The sequence below is a fragment of the Tasmannia lanceolata genome, unplaced genomic scaffold, assembly GCF_043159265.1.
Source record: "Tasmannia lanceolata isolate RefF3 unplaced genomic scaffold, GAP_Taslan_0.1 ptg000020l, whole genome shotgun sequence".
NCBI classification, from domain to species: Eukaryota; Viridiplantae; Streptophyta; class Magnoliopsida; order Canellales; family Winteraceae; genus Tasmannia; species Tasmannia lanceolata.
In genome coordinates, this window is record NW_027518697.1 from 9,456,729 (window position 1) to 9,473,884 (window position 17,156).

Consider the following 17,156-nt stretch of genomic DNA (forward strand, 5'->3'; position numbering starts at 1 on the left):
TCTACATATACACAAAGTATTACACCTTTATCCTCATTAAACTTACTATAAACACGTTTGTCAAATTCATTTATCTTATACCCATTTGTAATTAAGACACTATCAAATTTGTCATTCCACTGTTTAGGTGCTTGTTTCAAACCATACAGTGACTTAATTAGTTTACAAACTTTGTTTTCATGACCAGACACAATGAATCCTTCAGGTTGTTTAATGTAAATTTCTTCTTCTAAATCTCCATTTAGGAAAGCTGTTTTTACATCCATTTGATGTATTACCAATTTATGAATACAAGCTATAGCTAATAATATCCTAATGGTGGACAACCTAGCAACAGGAGAATAGGTATCAAAATAATCTATCTCATTTTTCTGTCTAAAGCCTTTAGCTACTAGTCTTGCTTTAAACTTGTCAATTGTCCCATCAGGTCTTAGCTTCTTTTTAAATATCCACTTGCTATCTAGTGCTTTTGTTCCAGGTGGAAGGTCCACTAGTTCCCAAGTATGATTTTCTATTATGGAATCTAATTCACTTTTAATAGCTTCTTTTCAAAATACAGCATCTGGAGATGTTACAGCTTCAGAGTAAGTTACAGGATAGGTGAACATCCCATCTCCTAGATTTGTTTCTTTTCTTTGTCTTTTACTTCTTCTGAGTTCTTGAAACTCAGAATCCAATTCCTTTTCAGTTTCAGGTTGATTTCTTGAATCATTACTAGGTTCTTTAGGAATTTCTTTCTTCATAGGGAAGTGATGTTCAAAGAACTCAACATCCCTAGATTCAATTATAGTGTTATATTCAAGGATATTTTCAACTGATTTCAAAACTAGAAATTTATAGGCAGTACTATTTTGAGCATATCCTATGAATACACAATCAAATGTTTTAGGTCCTAGTTTTCTTTTCTTAGGTTCTGGTATTCCAACCTTAGCCAAACAACCCCAAACTCTCAAATGAGATAAACTAAGCATTTTGTTATGCCACAGATCATATGGTATTTGACCCTTTTTCTTTGGAGGTATCCTATTATATATATAACAAGCTGAAAGAAGTGCTTCCCCCCACAAGTTCAAGGGTAAACCAGAACTTATCAACATAGCATTAAACATGTCCTTTAATGTTCTGTTCATTCGTTCTGCTATACCATTTGATTCAGGTTGGTACAGGGCTGTGGTTTCATGGATAATACCATTATCATCACAGAACTTAGTTATAGAGTATTCTGTACCTCTATCTGTTCTAAGTCTTTTAATTCTTCTATCTAACTAATTTTCCACTTCATTTTTATATTTAATAAAGGCTTGTTCAGCCTCATCTTTAGTTTTAAGAAGATATGCTTTAGTGTATCTAGAGTAATCATCTATAAAGGTCACATAGTACCTTTTACCTCCTCTAGATTCAAGATTTCTAAAATCAGCTAGATCACTATGAATTAACTCTAATAAGTCAGATTTTCTTTCAACACTAAAGTGAGGTTTCTTTGTGAATTTTGCTTCAACACATATTTCACATTTTTCTTTACTAGGTTCATTTTTTTCATTTATTAAACCTAAATTACAAAGTCTTTTAATGTAAGGTGCACTTCTATGTCCTAATCTACCATGCCAAATATCAAAGGACTCAATAATGTAAGCAGAAAAAGATGATACTTTTTCATTCAGGATTTCAAGTACATTAAGAACAAATAAACCATTTGCATTGTAGCCCTTCCCTACAAACACATTATTTTTGCTAATGATTGCCTTGTCTGCTTCAAAAGTGAGCTTTAGTCCATTCTTGTTCAAGAGCGCACCAGACACCAAGTTACGCCGTATATCCGGCACATGCAGCACCTTCTAAAGTGTAAGTATTTTCCCTGAAGTTAACTTCAGCAAGACCTTGCCCTTACCAACGACTTTTGAGGTCTGTGAGTTCCCCATGAAAACTTGATCCCCTTAACTAAGGTGTAGTTGTAGAAGGAGTTTCGGTTTCCACAAATGTGCTTGGTAGCACCAGTATCCAGAACCCACTCCTTTGGATTTTCCACCAGATTTACCTCAATCACAACCGCTGCAATCACATCTGCCTCGGTTAAATTAACCTTGGCACTGGACGAACCAGTCTTTCGGTGTCAGCAGTCCTTCTTGTAGTGTCCGGGTTTTCCACATTCAAAACAGACTCCTTTCTTTTTGGGTCCAAATTTCTTGAAGTTCTTTTCCTTCTTCGGTTTCAGATTCTTAGACCCATCATTCTTAGTCTCAACAATGTTTGCCTTAGAGGTATACTCTTTGGCATTTTGTTGCTTATCTTTTAGTCTGTTTTTCTCTTCGATTTTAATCCGAACAACTACTTGGTCTAAGGTCCATTCTTTTGTCTTGTGTTTCATTCCGATTTTAAAATCTTTCCAATACAAAGGCAGTTTCTCAATAAGAGAACCAGCCACGAATGTGTCAGGTAACTTCATACCTTCCTTAGCCAATTCTCCAATTAGGAACTGATACTCATCTATTTGAGCAGATATAGGTTTCCCATCTTCCATAGCAAAGTCTAAAAATTCCCTATCACATATTTCCTATTTCCAGCATCCTCTAAATCATATTTAGTTACCAATGCATTCCAAAGATCAGCAGCATGTTCAAATGAATAGTATACGTTATAAAGGTCATTTGACAAACCATTCAAGAGATGGTTCTTGCAAATATAATCAGCATTATTCCAGTTTTCAAAATCAGCAGAATCTTCAGATGGTTTTGATTGTGTAAGAACAAAAGCGGCACCAATTTGTTGTAGAGCAAACAACATCTGTTGTTTCCATCTTTTATAGTTCAATCCAGTAAGGCATTCAATCTTGGAAAAATCTGGAATGGTGTTGAGAATTATGTTCACAACAGAGGTGCGAACAACCGTTGGATTGGAATTCTCAACAGAGATGGTATCAACAGAAGTTGGGTTCGGATTCTCAGAAGCCATATGATCAGATTTGAAAAATACGATTCTTAAGATTGTTTGACAAATTAGATGTTGTCCAGTAGGGTCTGATATATGGCTTGATTGAATCCAGAAATTAGAAATGTAAATAAATCAGTACTTAGCTTTTGTAGAAAATGTTTCTGTAAAACAGATCGAGAAGAAGAAGGCTGAGTCGTGCCACTGGTCACTCTCCTTAAGAATCGTATCCGCCCCCTAACGGTGCAAACCGGGATCCGCGAACCGATGCTCCAAGATAAAACAGCCAAAGTTGGCTCCAGTCCACGTGCACTCGCTGACTGGTCCACCCAGAATCACCGTAGAACTGTGCTCAGATCAGAACGGAGGAAAGGAAGAAGACAAGCAGAAACTTTGATGTTTTCTGTAAAAACTATATTCTCCAATGATGATGTTCTCTTCTTTTTATAGATGAGAATATGACTCTTGGAGGATAATTAATCACCATTAAAAGACAAAAACGTTTCTCTCCAACAGTCATATTTGTGACTGTTGAGATTTGAAACGGTTTTGCAATTAAGGGGTGTATCTTTATAAAAACATGGGGTAAAAAGAAAAACCGTTTTTGGGCAATAAAAATAACCTTTTTTATTTAATACCCAAACCCGGACCACGGCCACGGCCCGGCGAGGCGAGGCGCGCGCGTGTGTGTGTGTGGGACCCGATCCCGCGAGAGGGGTGGTGGCGCGAGCCGCCACGCTCTCTTCTCTTGGTCTCTCGTACCCACGCGATTGGCGTGTGCCTTTCATTATTGATTTTAATTCGTCTTTTATGTGAACTTGGGATCACTAAGATAATCCGAATTCCACACAAAAGAGACTGACAGAGTCGCCACCTAGATGTGGGATCTAGGACCCATAATTAACCAGAAATCTAGACTCGCTACCTGGTTACAAGAATGGAAGGTATGGGGATTTATCCACCATATGCACCATTCCTGCCCGATAATCGGTCTTCAATTCTAAAAGTTAACTCTTTTAAAATTATTTTAAATGGCTCATTCAACCCTATGTTAATGTGCGAACTAAGTGACATGCATCCTAAAATCTAATTTCAATGGGAATCCTAAATGTGTATCTTGATTTATTAATTTATCTGGGTTCAATCTAAGTGAAAGTTCTCCTAGAATTCTAATTTCATGGAAAGCCCTAAATGATTTGATTAAGCATTTATAAGAAAATTAATATCCAAAACACCACAATTTGTTGTGGTGCCGACTCGCGGGTGGTATGCCATCAAACATCCAAGCTGCCTACGTACCCAAGCCTCACTGGGATCAGAGTCGACGTAGTTCGGTGCACCTAAGCTAAGCTACATATGCCTAACTCAACTAAGACACCGACCTAGACGGGATTGACTGTTTCAACAGTTTTAAGAGAAGTTATTTAATTCAAGTTGAGGATTTTATTATTTTAGGATTCCATCTAAGATGCTATATGATTCTTATCTAAATGCAAGTTGTCCCTTAGACTAATGCAGGTTAGCCTACATCCTAGTTTACTAGGCTTGTCCTACGGAAAGATCGGGTGACTAGTGTAACTAGACCTATGGCACGGTTGCTATACATAGCAAGCGTCCGTGATGAGGCTGGACTCCTAACTCTAGGACTCCCTAAAACTTAGGACACTACACGACACCAGTGTTCCTAAAGTGGGCTCTAATGGTTCTTAAGACGGAAACCATAATCCAATGGTTCCGAGAGACATAAGACAAATCGATTTAAATTCTCGAGGTTAATGAATTTTAGATTTCAAGGATTTTCAGTTTTTGGACATTCAAGGATTACCAATGGTTCTAGGGTTCACCAGTTTCGGCCCAGGATAGCATCCAACGAAGGGAATCGTGCGCTCTTTCCTTGCGCAATTTAATACTTAGGTTATAGCATCTTATTGCCTGGCATATCTCAGGATTTCCGTGGACAGTGAACCTCGGAGCCAACAACGTGCTATAGCTTAAGTATTCAAATTTGTCAAAGATCGGTTGCAATTGAGATACGATTATGGATGCATTGGCCATTTTTCCAGGGAAATCTAAAGATCCCAAGATTTCTGTTTCAATGTATTAAGGATTAATATATGACAGAGATTTAAGGTTCTTTAGAGATTTTCAGGTGATTTTCAATTAATTTCGGATTTTCAATGGATTTTATCAATTTTAAGCATATGAGTGATTTTACAAGTGAAATTGTTGCAAACGAATTCGAAATGAGTTGAAACTTATACAGCAGCAAGATATGATGAGATGTAGCTTGCTGGAAGATTTTAATAGTTTTTTACATTAAGCTCATATTTAATTTTGATTTAACAATTAATTGACCAGATTGAAAAAATAACACAGAAACTACTAGAAATAGAAATCTAAATTCCATGAAATTTCTACATTAGTAAGATATAAGTGAAAGTAGCATGCTGTGAGATTTTCATGAATTTAGAAAACTATTTACTATCAGTTTCGGATTTTTCAATTGTTAGACCAGATTATGAATTAACACTACATCCCATGTAAAACAAGATCCAAAGTAATTGAAACTTTTATAGAAGCAAGAAATATGAGATATAAGACTACTGTTAAAATTTTAAGAATTTTCTTTGTGATCTAATGTCAGTACAAATTCCCCCAAAATCTGCTGATTTTCAAAGAAAGCATAAAATTATATACCAAACAAAATCCAAAAATTCTCACAAATTCATGGTAGAATGTATCATTATCATATTATTTTCCCACGAAATTTCATTATTTTTGGAATCTGTTTAGTATATCGTTTAGTTTTCTTTGTTAAAAATCATGCAAAAATCCGAAAATATACCAAATAATTCTAAAAAAAATTCCGAGAACGGTGTACCTACCTGTGATCGAAATCCTCGCCGAATCCAAGAGCCGAAAAACTCGAAAATCCCGCCTCCGTGCGATCGCTTCCGCTTTCTTTCTCTTTTTCCTTCTTTTTTGTTTCTTTTTCTTCTTTTCTTGTTTCTTTTTCTTTCTTTTTTCTTTTCAACCCCACATAGCAACTTTGTTAGAACACATGATAGAAGAGAAATGAGTTCTTTCTCTCTCTTACTCACCCTCATTGAACCATTTATAGCAAAGGAATGGGAGGGTGGTGGCCACCATTGTGGACTTATTCCATGGTAGGTGGCCACCATTGTGGACATATTCCATGGTAGGTGGCCACCATTGTGGACATTGAATTTTGACATGTGTGTGGCCCCATGCATGTTTTTTTAAAGTTCTTTTGAGTAGGTAAAAGATAACCCAAATGGGTCCCATATGTGACCAAATTCCCAATTGTGCATAAAATCATATGCCCCACTCCAAAGTATGATCGGAACCGTTCATTTGATGGGCGACAATGTGATTTAATTTGTGCTCCGCTAATCAATCCTATGGGCTGATCCAAGCCATCCAATAGATCAAAATGTGAATATGTTACCCCATTTTTAAATCACTCCTATTTGATGATCCGAACCGTCCATTTGATGGGTGACAATTGATGATCTTGACCGTTCAAATAGTGGGCTGCGATGTGATTTAATTTGTGCTCCACTAATCAATCCTATGGGCTGATCCAAACCATCCAATAGATCAAAATGTGAATATGTTACCCCATTTTTAAATCACTCCCATTTGATGATCCGAACCGTCCATTTGATGGGCGACAATTGATGATCTTGACCGTTCAAATGGTGGGTCGCAATGTAAATTGGTTGTGCCCCCTTAAATCATTCCTCTATGACGATCCAGACCATCCAATTGATGGGTCCCCTACCTAAGTAGGTTGTGTCCTCCTAAATCATTTCAATGGGCTGATCCGAGTAACTCAACCTGATGATCGAAACAAAATTGGTTGTTAAAACGACTTCTCTGAGATCTTGACCGTTCTCTTGATGATCATCTTTAGGTGTTGGATCGAAGTAGGTTCAAAACTCATTTTTCACTAAAACAATGTGCGGGCCACCCTGTTTGATCCAAATCTAAACAAATGCTCAAGACGGGCCCATCAATCGGATCCAAATTCTCTCTTGTTCGGATTCTTGGGAATAATCTCTCTCAACACTTAACGGAAAAGTGCGAAACATGGCGGAAATGATTGAACGGGATTTCGCCCAAGCATAGCGAACTTGGGTCCGGTCAAAATGGGGTGTCTACAGATGCCCCTCTTTGGCAAAGCGTGTGTAACACACGAATGGCAAAGCTGAACAGACGACACATTTTGGCCGGCCCGAAAACAAAGTAAAACAAGTTTTTTTTTTTTTTTTTTTTTTTTTTTTGTTTTTAAAATGATGTTCATCAGGGTAAAACAACAAAATAGCACTACGAGACTGAAAGACTAGAAGCAAAAGGGAGATGACCTCTCACCGACCCTTAACTCGGCAATCACGACATCTCAATGAGATGGCCTATCTCTAATACTCACAACTCAACTATTTAAATCAATACGCAAAGACTCTATTAAAGCAAACACAAACATACTTTGTTAAAATAAAGCTTTTAAGAAAACGAACCCAATGAAATTACGTCAAAGAAAGCAGACCACTATCGATGCAGACGTAAATCAACCCTTCAAAGAATATCAAATCAAATTACTCAAAGAGTATGTAACACTCATAGAGTCTCAAATCAAACACTCAGAGAGCTTCATAGAAATCTTTATACTCAAAGAGCCTCAACTACCCGAAGAGTCTGTAACACTCAAAGGGGCTTAACTACTCAAAGAGTCTCAAATTAACGCAAAACATTTATACTCAAAAAGTCTCAACTACCCGAAGAGTCTGTAACACTCAAAGGGCCTTAACTACTCAAAGAGTCTCAAATTAACGCAAAACATTTATACTAAAAAAAGGTCTCAACTACCCGAAGAGTCTGTAATACTCAAAGGATCTCAACTACTCAAAGAGTCTTAAATCAACAAAGATCATTTATACTCAAAAAGTCTCAACTACCCGAAGAGTCTATAACACTCAAATGATCTCAACTACTCAAAGAGTCTCAAATACATCACAAAAACATTTATACTCAAAGAGTCTCAACTAACACTCAAAGGATCTCAACTACTCAAAGAGTCTCAAATCAACAAAGATCATTTATACTCAAAAAGTCTCAACTACCCGAAGAGTCTGTAACACTCGAAGGGTCTCAACTACTCAAAGAGTCTCAAATCATGGCGAAACATTTATACTCAAAGAGTCTCAACTACCCGAAGAGTCTGTAACACTCAAAGGGTCTCAACTACTCAAAGAGTCTCAAATCAACACAAAAAATATTTATACTCAAAGAGCCTCAACTACCCGAAGAGTCTGTAACATTCAAAGGGTCTCAACTACTCAAAGAGTCTCAAACACATGCAAAAATCTTTATACTCGAAAGAGTCTCAACCACCCGAAGACTCTGTAACACTCAAAGGATCTCAACTACTCAAAGAGTCTCAAACGCACACAAAAACATTTATACTCAAAGAGTCTCAATTACCCGAAGAGTCTGTAACACTCGAAGGGTCTCAACTACTCAAAGAGTCTCAAATACACAAAAACCATTTATACTCGAAAGAGTCTCAACTACATAGAGAAACATTTATACTCAAAGAGCCTCAACTACCCGAAGAGTCTGTAACACTCAAAGGGTCTCAACTACTCAAAGAGTTTCAAATACACCAAAATCTATTTATACTCAAAGAGTCTCAACCACCCGAAGAGTCTGTAACACTCAAAGGGTCTCAACTACTCAAAGAGTCTCAAACACATGCAAAAACCTTTATACTCGAAAGAGTCTCAACTACATAGAGAAACCTTTATACTCAAAGAGCCTCAACTACCCGAAGAGTCTGTAACACTCAAAGGGTCTCAACTACTCAAAGAGTCTCAAATACATCACAAAAACATTTATACTCAAAGAGTCTCAACTACCCGAAGAGTCTGTAACACTCGAAGGGTCTCAACTACTCAAAGAGTCTCAAATTAACGCAAAAACATTTATACTCAAAGAGTCTCAACTACCCGAAGAGTCTGTAACACTCGAAGGGTCTCGACTACTCAAAGAGTCTCAAATCAACACAAAAAACATTTATACTCAAAGAGCCTCAACTACCCGAAGAGTCTGCAGCACTCGAAGGGTCTCAACTACTCAAAGAGTCTCAAATCAACACAAAACATTTATACTCAAAGAGTCTCAACTACCCGAAGAGTTTGTAACACTCAAAGGGTCTCAACTACTCAAAGAGTCTCAAACGCACACAAAAAACCTTTATACTCAAAGAGTCTCAAATCAACACGAAAATATTTATCGATCTTATATCGAGTTCATTGATAGCATAGCTATCTCCTGCTGAGAATAAATTGGAGTGCATGATCTTTGCTGAAAGCAAAACTCAAGTAGATTGATGAGATTTTTAGGTGCTGACTCTCTTTAACAGATGAAAAGCATTCTAATGAGGTTTGAAGGATGTAGGAGTAGATTATATACCCCGCTGGAAATTGAAGTTTATGAAACTTTGACTCCAAAAGAAACAACTTGATCAAGGAATTCAACTCAAAGAGTATGTTCAAGCTTCTCTGGTTTCTATTTGCTAAGAATAGATATCCCAGTTATCATTGTGTAATATCTTTTATGACGCAAGTCATAAAAGATGCCCCTAGTATGATGTGCTTCCATGACAAGGTCTTAAGAAAGCAAAACCAAGGTAAGTAGGAAAAATTTGAGTTTGCATGGGTTCTTTCTTTGGTATAGTGGTAAAACCAACTTCACAAAGGCTAGATCTAAGATTCTTCCTTTCATTGCTGAACATTACTTGAGGCTTGATGTCTCTGGTAGGTTTGGACCAAATGTTTCTTGCCCCTTCCTTGATTCTTAAACCAGGATCTACTCTAGATTTTTCTTTACATTTCGGAAGGTGTACATCCATTCTCTCCAGTGCCAAACACTTTGGATTCTAAAAGAAAACAATGAGAAACAAGGAACAGACTCCTAAGGACTCTTTCAAAAGAAGACTTACAATATTCAAGAGACTTGACTAAATTTTGATTCACCCTTAAATCAAATGTATCATTTTTTAAATGGTAAGGTCAGCCACTCTTAGAGTAGTCTCAAAAACCAAGTCAAGATGCTCTAATTTCCTCCATCGGGATTTCCGTCATGGTTACTACCCCCTTTGGGTTGCTCGGTTTTAATGCCCCTAGTTTAAAAAGGTGTCAAAGTAAGCCTTGCTGACACTATTCGGATTCCAGGATCCTGCCCTATAGAGGTTGCTTCTCGGTCTCCTTGATTTGTCTTTTCGGAAGAAGTCAAAATTAATGTCTTCCAAGTTTTCAGTCTAAAAGACCACTTATCTCAACTTTTGCTTTCCAAGCTTTCAGTCTAAAAGACTACTTATCTCAATTTTTGCTTGTACTCAAACTTAGGAATTCTACGTAACTGAGGAACTCCTTCTGCTTCTATTCAACTCAACTTTTCATGGGAAGTATTTGCCTCTGACTAGATTGTCTCTTCAAGTTTTCAATCCAGCATACCACTACCCTTACCTTCTGATAAGTCAATCATTTTGCTTGTTGACTTAGCAAGAAAAACGACTTTCACCTTTCTCTAGGCCGCCCTTTCGGGTTTTCAACCTAGCGGGTCTTCAGACTCTCATTCTTTTCTTTCTGTTTTTCTTTTCATTCGCCTCGAACCTTTACTTGTTTCACCAGAAGGACTTTCTAGGTGGGCTCGGGTTCAAAAGGGTTGAATACCTAAGTTTCTAAGGATTTAGACCGAATCTGGTCTAGCCAGACTACCTACGTACCCCAAAAATGGAGGATCAGGTCCGCGTAGTTCGCTTAAGGATTTTTCAAAGAATGGTTTAGCATTTAGCTTCAAAATTTTGAAAAGGGATTTTATCCCAAGGTTTGACCGAACCTGAATTAATCAAGTTGCCTACGTACCCCTGAAGAAATGGGGATCAGGTCCGACGTAGTTCGGGTGCATAAATGCCCCGGATTTATAATGTGTTTGAAAAGAAACATTGGCTTTAAATTGTTGGCCCAAAGGGTTCTCAAAAGGATTTTAGGATTTTGGCTATTAAGGCTCAAATGTCCAATGATGGCCTCCTGATGTATATGATGTACAAGCTCTTGAATGCTGAGGTTCAAAGACTTAGAATTTTTTTTTTTTTATCGAGGAGTCTGGCGGTTTTCTGGCAAAACTTCAACCACTGTGCTCCACTCTCATCTCAAAGATCTTGGATTTATGCTCAAGATTCCACAACTCCTTGTCCGAAAATCTTCTCTCAGTATTTCATCAGCTCCACAGGATGTCTGATGCTTATCTCTTTAAAATTTTACTCTTCAACTGGATGTCTAAAGCAGATGAAGTCTTGCTTTGTTCAACGACAGGGCATTCCCCTGGTTTATCCTTATAGGATCAAGCAAGACTACCTCAAACCCCTCTAAACAGGTTTATCAATTCTTTGCGCTCCTTAGGAGATAAAGTTTTTCCAATCCATTTCTCCCGAGTTTCGAATTTCGATACCACTATCAATGGCTTCGATTTCTTCTTCAAGTGGCTATGCTCGACGCTCTTCCTCTCGTTTGACCATCTTTCAAATCTCGAGGGGAATTTCGTCTGCATTCTCATCCGAGAAGGGGGTCTTGTAGTTGTTTTAAACATTTAATCCAAGAGTGAATCATAAAAAATTGAAGATACAGACTCAAATGCTTTATTGAATTGAAATACTTTGAAGTACATAGATGACTTTGAACGCGCCTCAGTAGGCTCTACATTGAATTTAATCAAAAAGCTAAACACCGACTCTGAACGAGAAAGACTGATTGACATGACACATTTTCTTTTCTTTTTTTAACATCAACATAACTGAACTTTTTCAACTTAGAAAGAAGAAAGTTGATGTACGCTCAATGAAAGACAAATCTAAAAACACAGGACACTTATTCCAAGGTAGTGAACTGGTACTGAAAGCTTATAGGTGATACACCTTTCCTCATGATAATGATAACTATAAAGTTCAATCCGGGAGTAGAAATCCCAGAAAAGGCAACTCCACAAGGTCTAGGTTAAATGGGGCAACAAAAGGCTTATGTTGACAATGTGGGTAAAACAATAGACTGCCTGGATCAAGTATGATTAGAAATAGTCAGTCTTTAGAAAAAATGGTCTTTCGCTAAACATAGACTCTTGACTTGGAAGCACACACTAGATCAATAGTCATGGGATAAAGATTCTGAACAAATAGAGATATGAGTAATCTTGAAACACACCACAGGGTATTTTATTCTGAAAATCAAAGAGATACTGTCTATGAAGGTTAAAGCAAAATAGACAGTGATATTATGACCTACATCAACAGGGTTTCAATGAATTCTCAATCCACACCTTGAAGTCTCATTTGAGTATAACTGCTCTTCTTTTTGGGAATGAAAGAGTCAGGAACGATAAACATCCCTAATCAAAATAAATTTCGATCTCAGCAATGATCAAGCACTCAAAGAATACAGGTAAGATCAAACTTTCCCATTAATGATTTCGATATGATCCAAGGGTAAAAGATATATGATAGGTAAACATGGATCAATGAAAAATCAATGGCTCAGATAATAGACCATTGCCATAAGAATGACAAAAGTAGGGTCAAAGACCAGATCTAAAATCTGAATGATGGATATCAACAACTGTACGATCAATATGAGATGAGATAGCATAAGATTGCTTTCAACGGATGGATCATGAATGACTAATCCTATGAGATCTTTGGAAATGAATATGATTTACATCCTAACCCCAAAGGAAAAGTTTTTTAATCTTCGCACATTTTATCAGTGTTACCTGAAGGCATCAACCCTAACCCTAATCTAGCGGAGTGGAGAGAGGATCTCGACTCATGACTTTGTTTGTGTACCTAGGACCGATCGTAGCCATTGGAAGATGGACTACAGCCTAATCTAGACACAAATGGGTAGGATATCCTAAACTAGGCTCACACACACAATTGGGTAAGATATCCTAAACTAGGCTCACACACGTGATGCACATGTGTTCGTATACTACATGCATGTGTGGGTTAATCTAGGGGTAAGGCCAAGAGTTCCCTTAGCGCGAATCCATGTTCGATATACTGTACCAGTGTCCGGTGTATCAGTACGTGAACAAGAGATCCGTTTACGTACCATAGAGGTACTAGGCTAAGGGTGGAATGCTTCTCTAGCACAGAGGCACCAGGTGATGAAATCCCAGTCAACCATGCTAGATAACACTCCGGGTTCCTAAAATAGGACGTGTGTGCATGTGAGATGCAGGGGTTTAGATGAAAGTGATGTAAGTGTGTGCAATAAGTTCGCGCAATCTATGATGCCTTCAGGTTTTGTTAGATTAAGTTTGAGTAAATGTGATGAGAAAATAAAGCATACAAACTAATCTAACAAGCATAAAAGAGATAGAGTTTTCATGAGCCAGTTGAAATAGATTCAAATGAGTTATCCTCTGGAATTGTAATGAAGTTAGGTTGTCCCCAGCAGAGTCGCCAGTCTGTGGGACCCGATCCCGCGAGAGGGGTGGTGGCGCGAGCCGCCACGCTCTCTTCTCTTGGTCTCTCGTACCCACGCGATTGGCGTGTGCCTTTCATTATTGATTTTAATTCGTCTTTTATGTGAACTTGGGATCACTAAGATAATCCGAATTCCACACAAAAGAGACTGACAGAGTCGCCACCTAGATGTGGGATCTAGGACCCATAATTAACCAGAAATCTAGACTCGCTACCTGGTTACAAGAATGGAAGGTATGGGGATTTATCCACCATATGCACCATTCCTGCCCGATAATCGGTCTTCAATTCTAAAAGTTAACTCTTTTAAAATTATTTTAAATGGCTCATTCAACCCTATGTTAATGTGCGAACTAAGTGACATGCATCCTAAAATCTAATTTCAATGGGAATCCTAAATGTGTATCTTGATTTATTAATTTGTCTGGGTTCAATCTAAGTGAAAGTTCTCCTAGAATTCTAATTTCATGGAAAGCCCTAAATGATTTGATTAAGCATTTATAAGAAAATTAATATCCAAAACACCACAATTTGTTGTGGTGCCGACTCGCGGGTGGTATGCCATCAAACATCCAAGCTGCCTACGTACCCAAGCCTCACTGGGATCAGAGTCGACGTAGTTCGGTGCACCTAAGCTAAGCTACATATGCCTAACTCAACTAAGACACCGACCTAGACGGGATTGACTGTTTCAACAGTTTTAAGAGAAGTTATTTAATTCAAGTTGAGGATTTTATTATTTTAGGATTCCATCTAAGATGCTATATGATTCTTATCTAAATGCAAGTTGTCCCTTAGACTAATGCAGGTTAGCCTACATCCTAGTTTACTAGGCTTGTCCTACGGAAAGATCGGGTGACTAGTGTAACTAGACCTATGGCACGGTTGCTATACATAGCAAGCGTCCGTGATGAGGCTGGACTCCTAACTCTAGGACTCCCTAAAACTTAGGACACTACACGACACCAGTGTTCCTAAAGTGGGCTCTAATGGTTCTTAAGACGGAAACCATAATCCAATGGTTCCGAGAGACATAAGACAAATCGATTTAAATTCTCGAGGTTAATGAATTTTAGATTTCAAGGATTTTCAGTTTTTGGACATTCAAGGATTACCAATGGTTCTAGGGTTCACCAGTTTCGGCCCAGGATAGCATCCAACGAAGGGAATCGTGCGCTCTTTCCTTGCGCAATTTAATACTTAGGTTATAGCATCTTATTGCCTGGCATATCTCAGGATTTCCGTGGACAGTGAACCTCGGAGCCAACAACGTGCTATAGCTTAAGTATTCAAATTTGTCAAAGATCGGTTGCAATTGAGATACGATTATGGATGCATTGGCCATTTTTCCAGGGAAATCTAAAGATCCCAAGATTTCTGTTTCAATGTATTAAGGATTAATATATGACAGAGATTTAAGGTTCTTTAGAGATTTTCAGGTGATTTTCAATTAATTTCGGATTTTCAATGGATTTTATCAATTTTAAGCATATGAGTGATTTTACAAGTGAAATTGTTGCAAACGAATTCGAAATGAGTTGAAACTTATACAGCAGCAAGATATGATGAGATGTAGCTTGCTGGAAGATTTTAATAGTTTTTTACATTAAGCTCATATTTAATTTTGATTTAACAATTAATTGACCAGATTGAAAAAATAACACAGAAACTACTAGAAATAGAAATCTAAATTCCATGAAATTTCTACATTAGTAAGATATAAGTGAAAGTAGCATGCTGTGAGATTTTCATGAATTTAGAAAACTATTTACTATCAGTTTCGGATTTTTCAATTGTTAGACCAGATTATGAATTAACACTACATCCCATGTAAAACAAGATCCAAAGTAATTGAAACTTTTATAGAAGCAAGAAATATGAGATATAAGACTACTGTTAAAATTTTAAGAATTTTCTTTGTGATCTAATGTCAGTACAAATTCCCCCAAAATCTGCTGATTTTCAAAGAAAGCATAAAATTATATACCAAACAAAATCCAAAAATTCTCACAAATTCATGGTAGAATGTATCATTATCATATTATTTTCCCACGAAATTTCATTATTTTTGGAATCTGTTTAGTATATCGTTTAGTTTTCTTTGTTAAAAATCATGCAAAAATCCGAAAATATACCAAATAATTCTAAAAAAATTTCCGAGAACGGTGTACCTACCTGTGATCGAAATCCTCGCCGAATCCGAGAGCCGAAAAACTCGAAAATCCCGCCTCCGTGCGATCGCTTCCGCTTTCTTTCTCTTTTTCCTTCTTTTTTGTTTCTTTTTCTTCTTTTCTTGTTTCTTTTTCTTTCTTTTTTCTTTTCAACCCCACATAGCAACTTTGTTAGAACACATGATAGAAGAGAAATGAGTTCTTTCTCTCTCTTACTCACCCTCATTGAACCATTTATAGCAAAGGAATGGGAGGGTGGTGGCCACCATTGTGGACTTATTCCATGGTAGGTGGCCACCATTGTGGACATATTCCATGGTAGGTGGCCACCATTGTGGACATTGAATTTTGACATGTGTGTGGCCCCATGCATGTTTTTTTAAAGTTCTTTTGAGTAGGTAAAAGATAACCCAAATGGGTCCCATATGTGACCAAATTCCCAATTGTGCATAAAATCATATGCCCCACTCCAAAGTATGATCGGAACCGTTCATTTGATGGGCGACAATGTGATTTAATTTGTGCTCCGCTAATCAATCCTATGGGCTGATCCAAGCCATCCAATAGATCAAAATGTGAATATGTTACCCCATTTTTAAATCACTCCTATTTGATGATCCGAACCGTCCATTTGATGGGTGACAATTGATGATCTTGACCGTTCAAATAGTGGGCTGCGATGTGATTTAATTTGTGCTCCACTAATCAATCCTATGGGCTGATCCAAACCATCCAATAGATCAAAATGTGAATATGTTACCCCATTTTTAAATCACTCCCATTTGATGATCCGAACCGTCCATTTGATGGGCGACAATTGATGATCTTGACCGTTCAAATGGTGGGTCGCAATGTAAATTGGTTGTGCCCCCTTAAATCATTCCTCTATGACGATCCAGACCATCCAATTGATGGGTCCCCTACCTAAGTAGGTTGTGTCCTCCTAAATCATTTCAATGGGCTGATCCGAGTAACTCAACCTGATGATCGAAACAAAATTGGTTGTTAAAACGACTTCTCTGAGATCTTGACCGTTCTCTTGATGATCATCTTTAGGTGTTGGATCGAAGTAGGTTCAAAACTCATTTTTCACTAAAACAATGTGCGGGCCACCCTGTTTGATCCAAATCTAAACAAATGCTCAAGACGGGCCCATCAATCGGATCCAAATTCTCTCTTGTTCGGATTCTTGGGAATAATCTCTCTCAACACTTAACGGAAAAGTGCGAAACATGGCGGAAATGATTGAACGGGATTTCGCCCAAGCATAGCGAACTTGGGTCCGGTCAAAATGGGGTGTCTACAGTGTGTGATTTACATATGGGCTTGTGCTCTTCTAAAAGCCCAAGACCCAACAAATTCTAAAGCCGCTTGAAGGCTCAAGCCTTTCTCCAACTCTCCATCTTATATGGATGAGAAGAATTTTCTTCCAAAGCGATGTGGGACTATTAATTTGCCTTTGGTTTTGAAAACACACCACAAGCACAATCACCAAG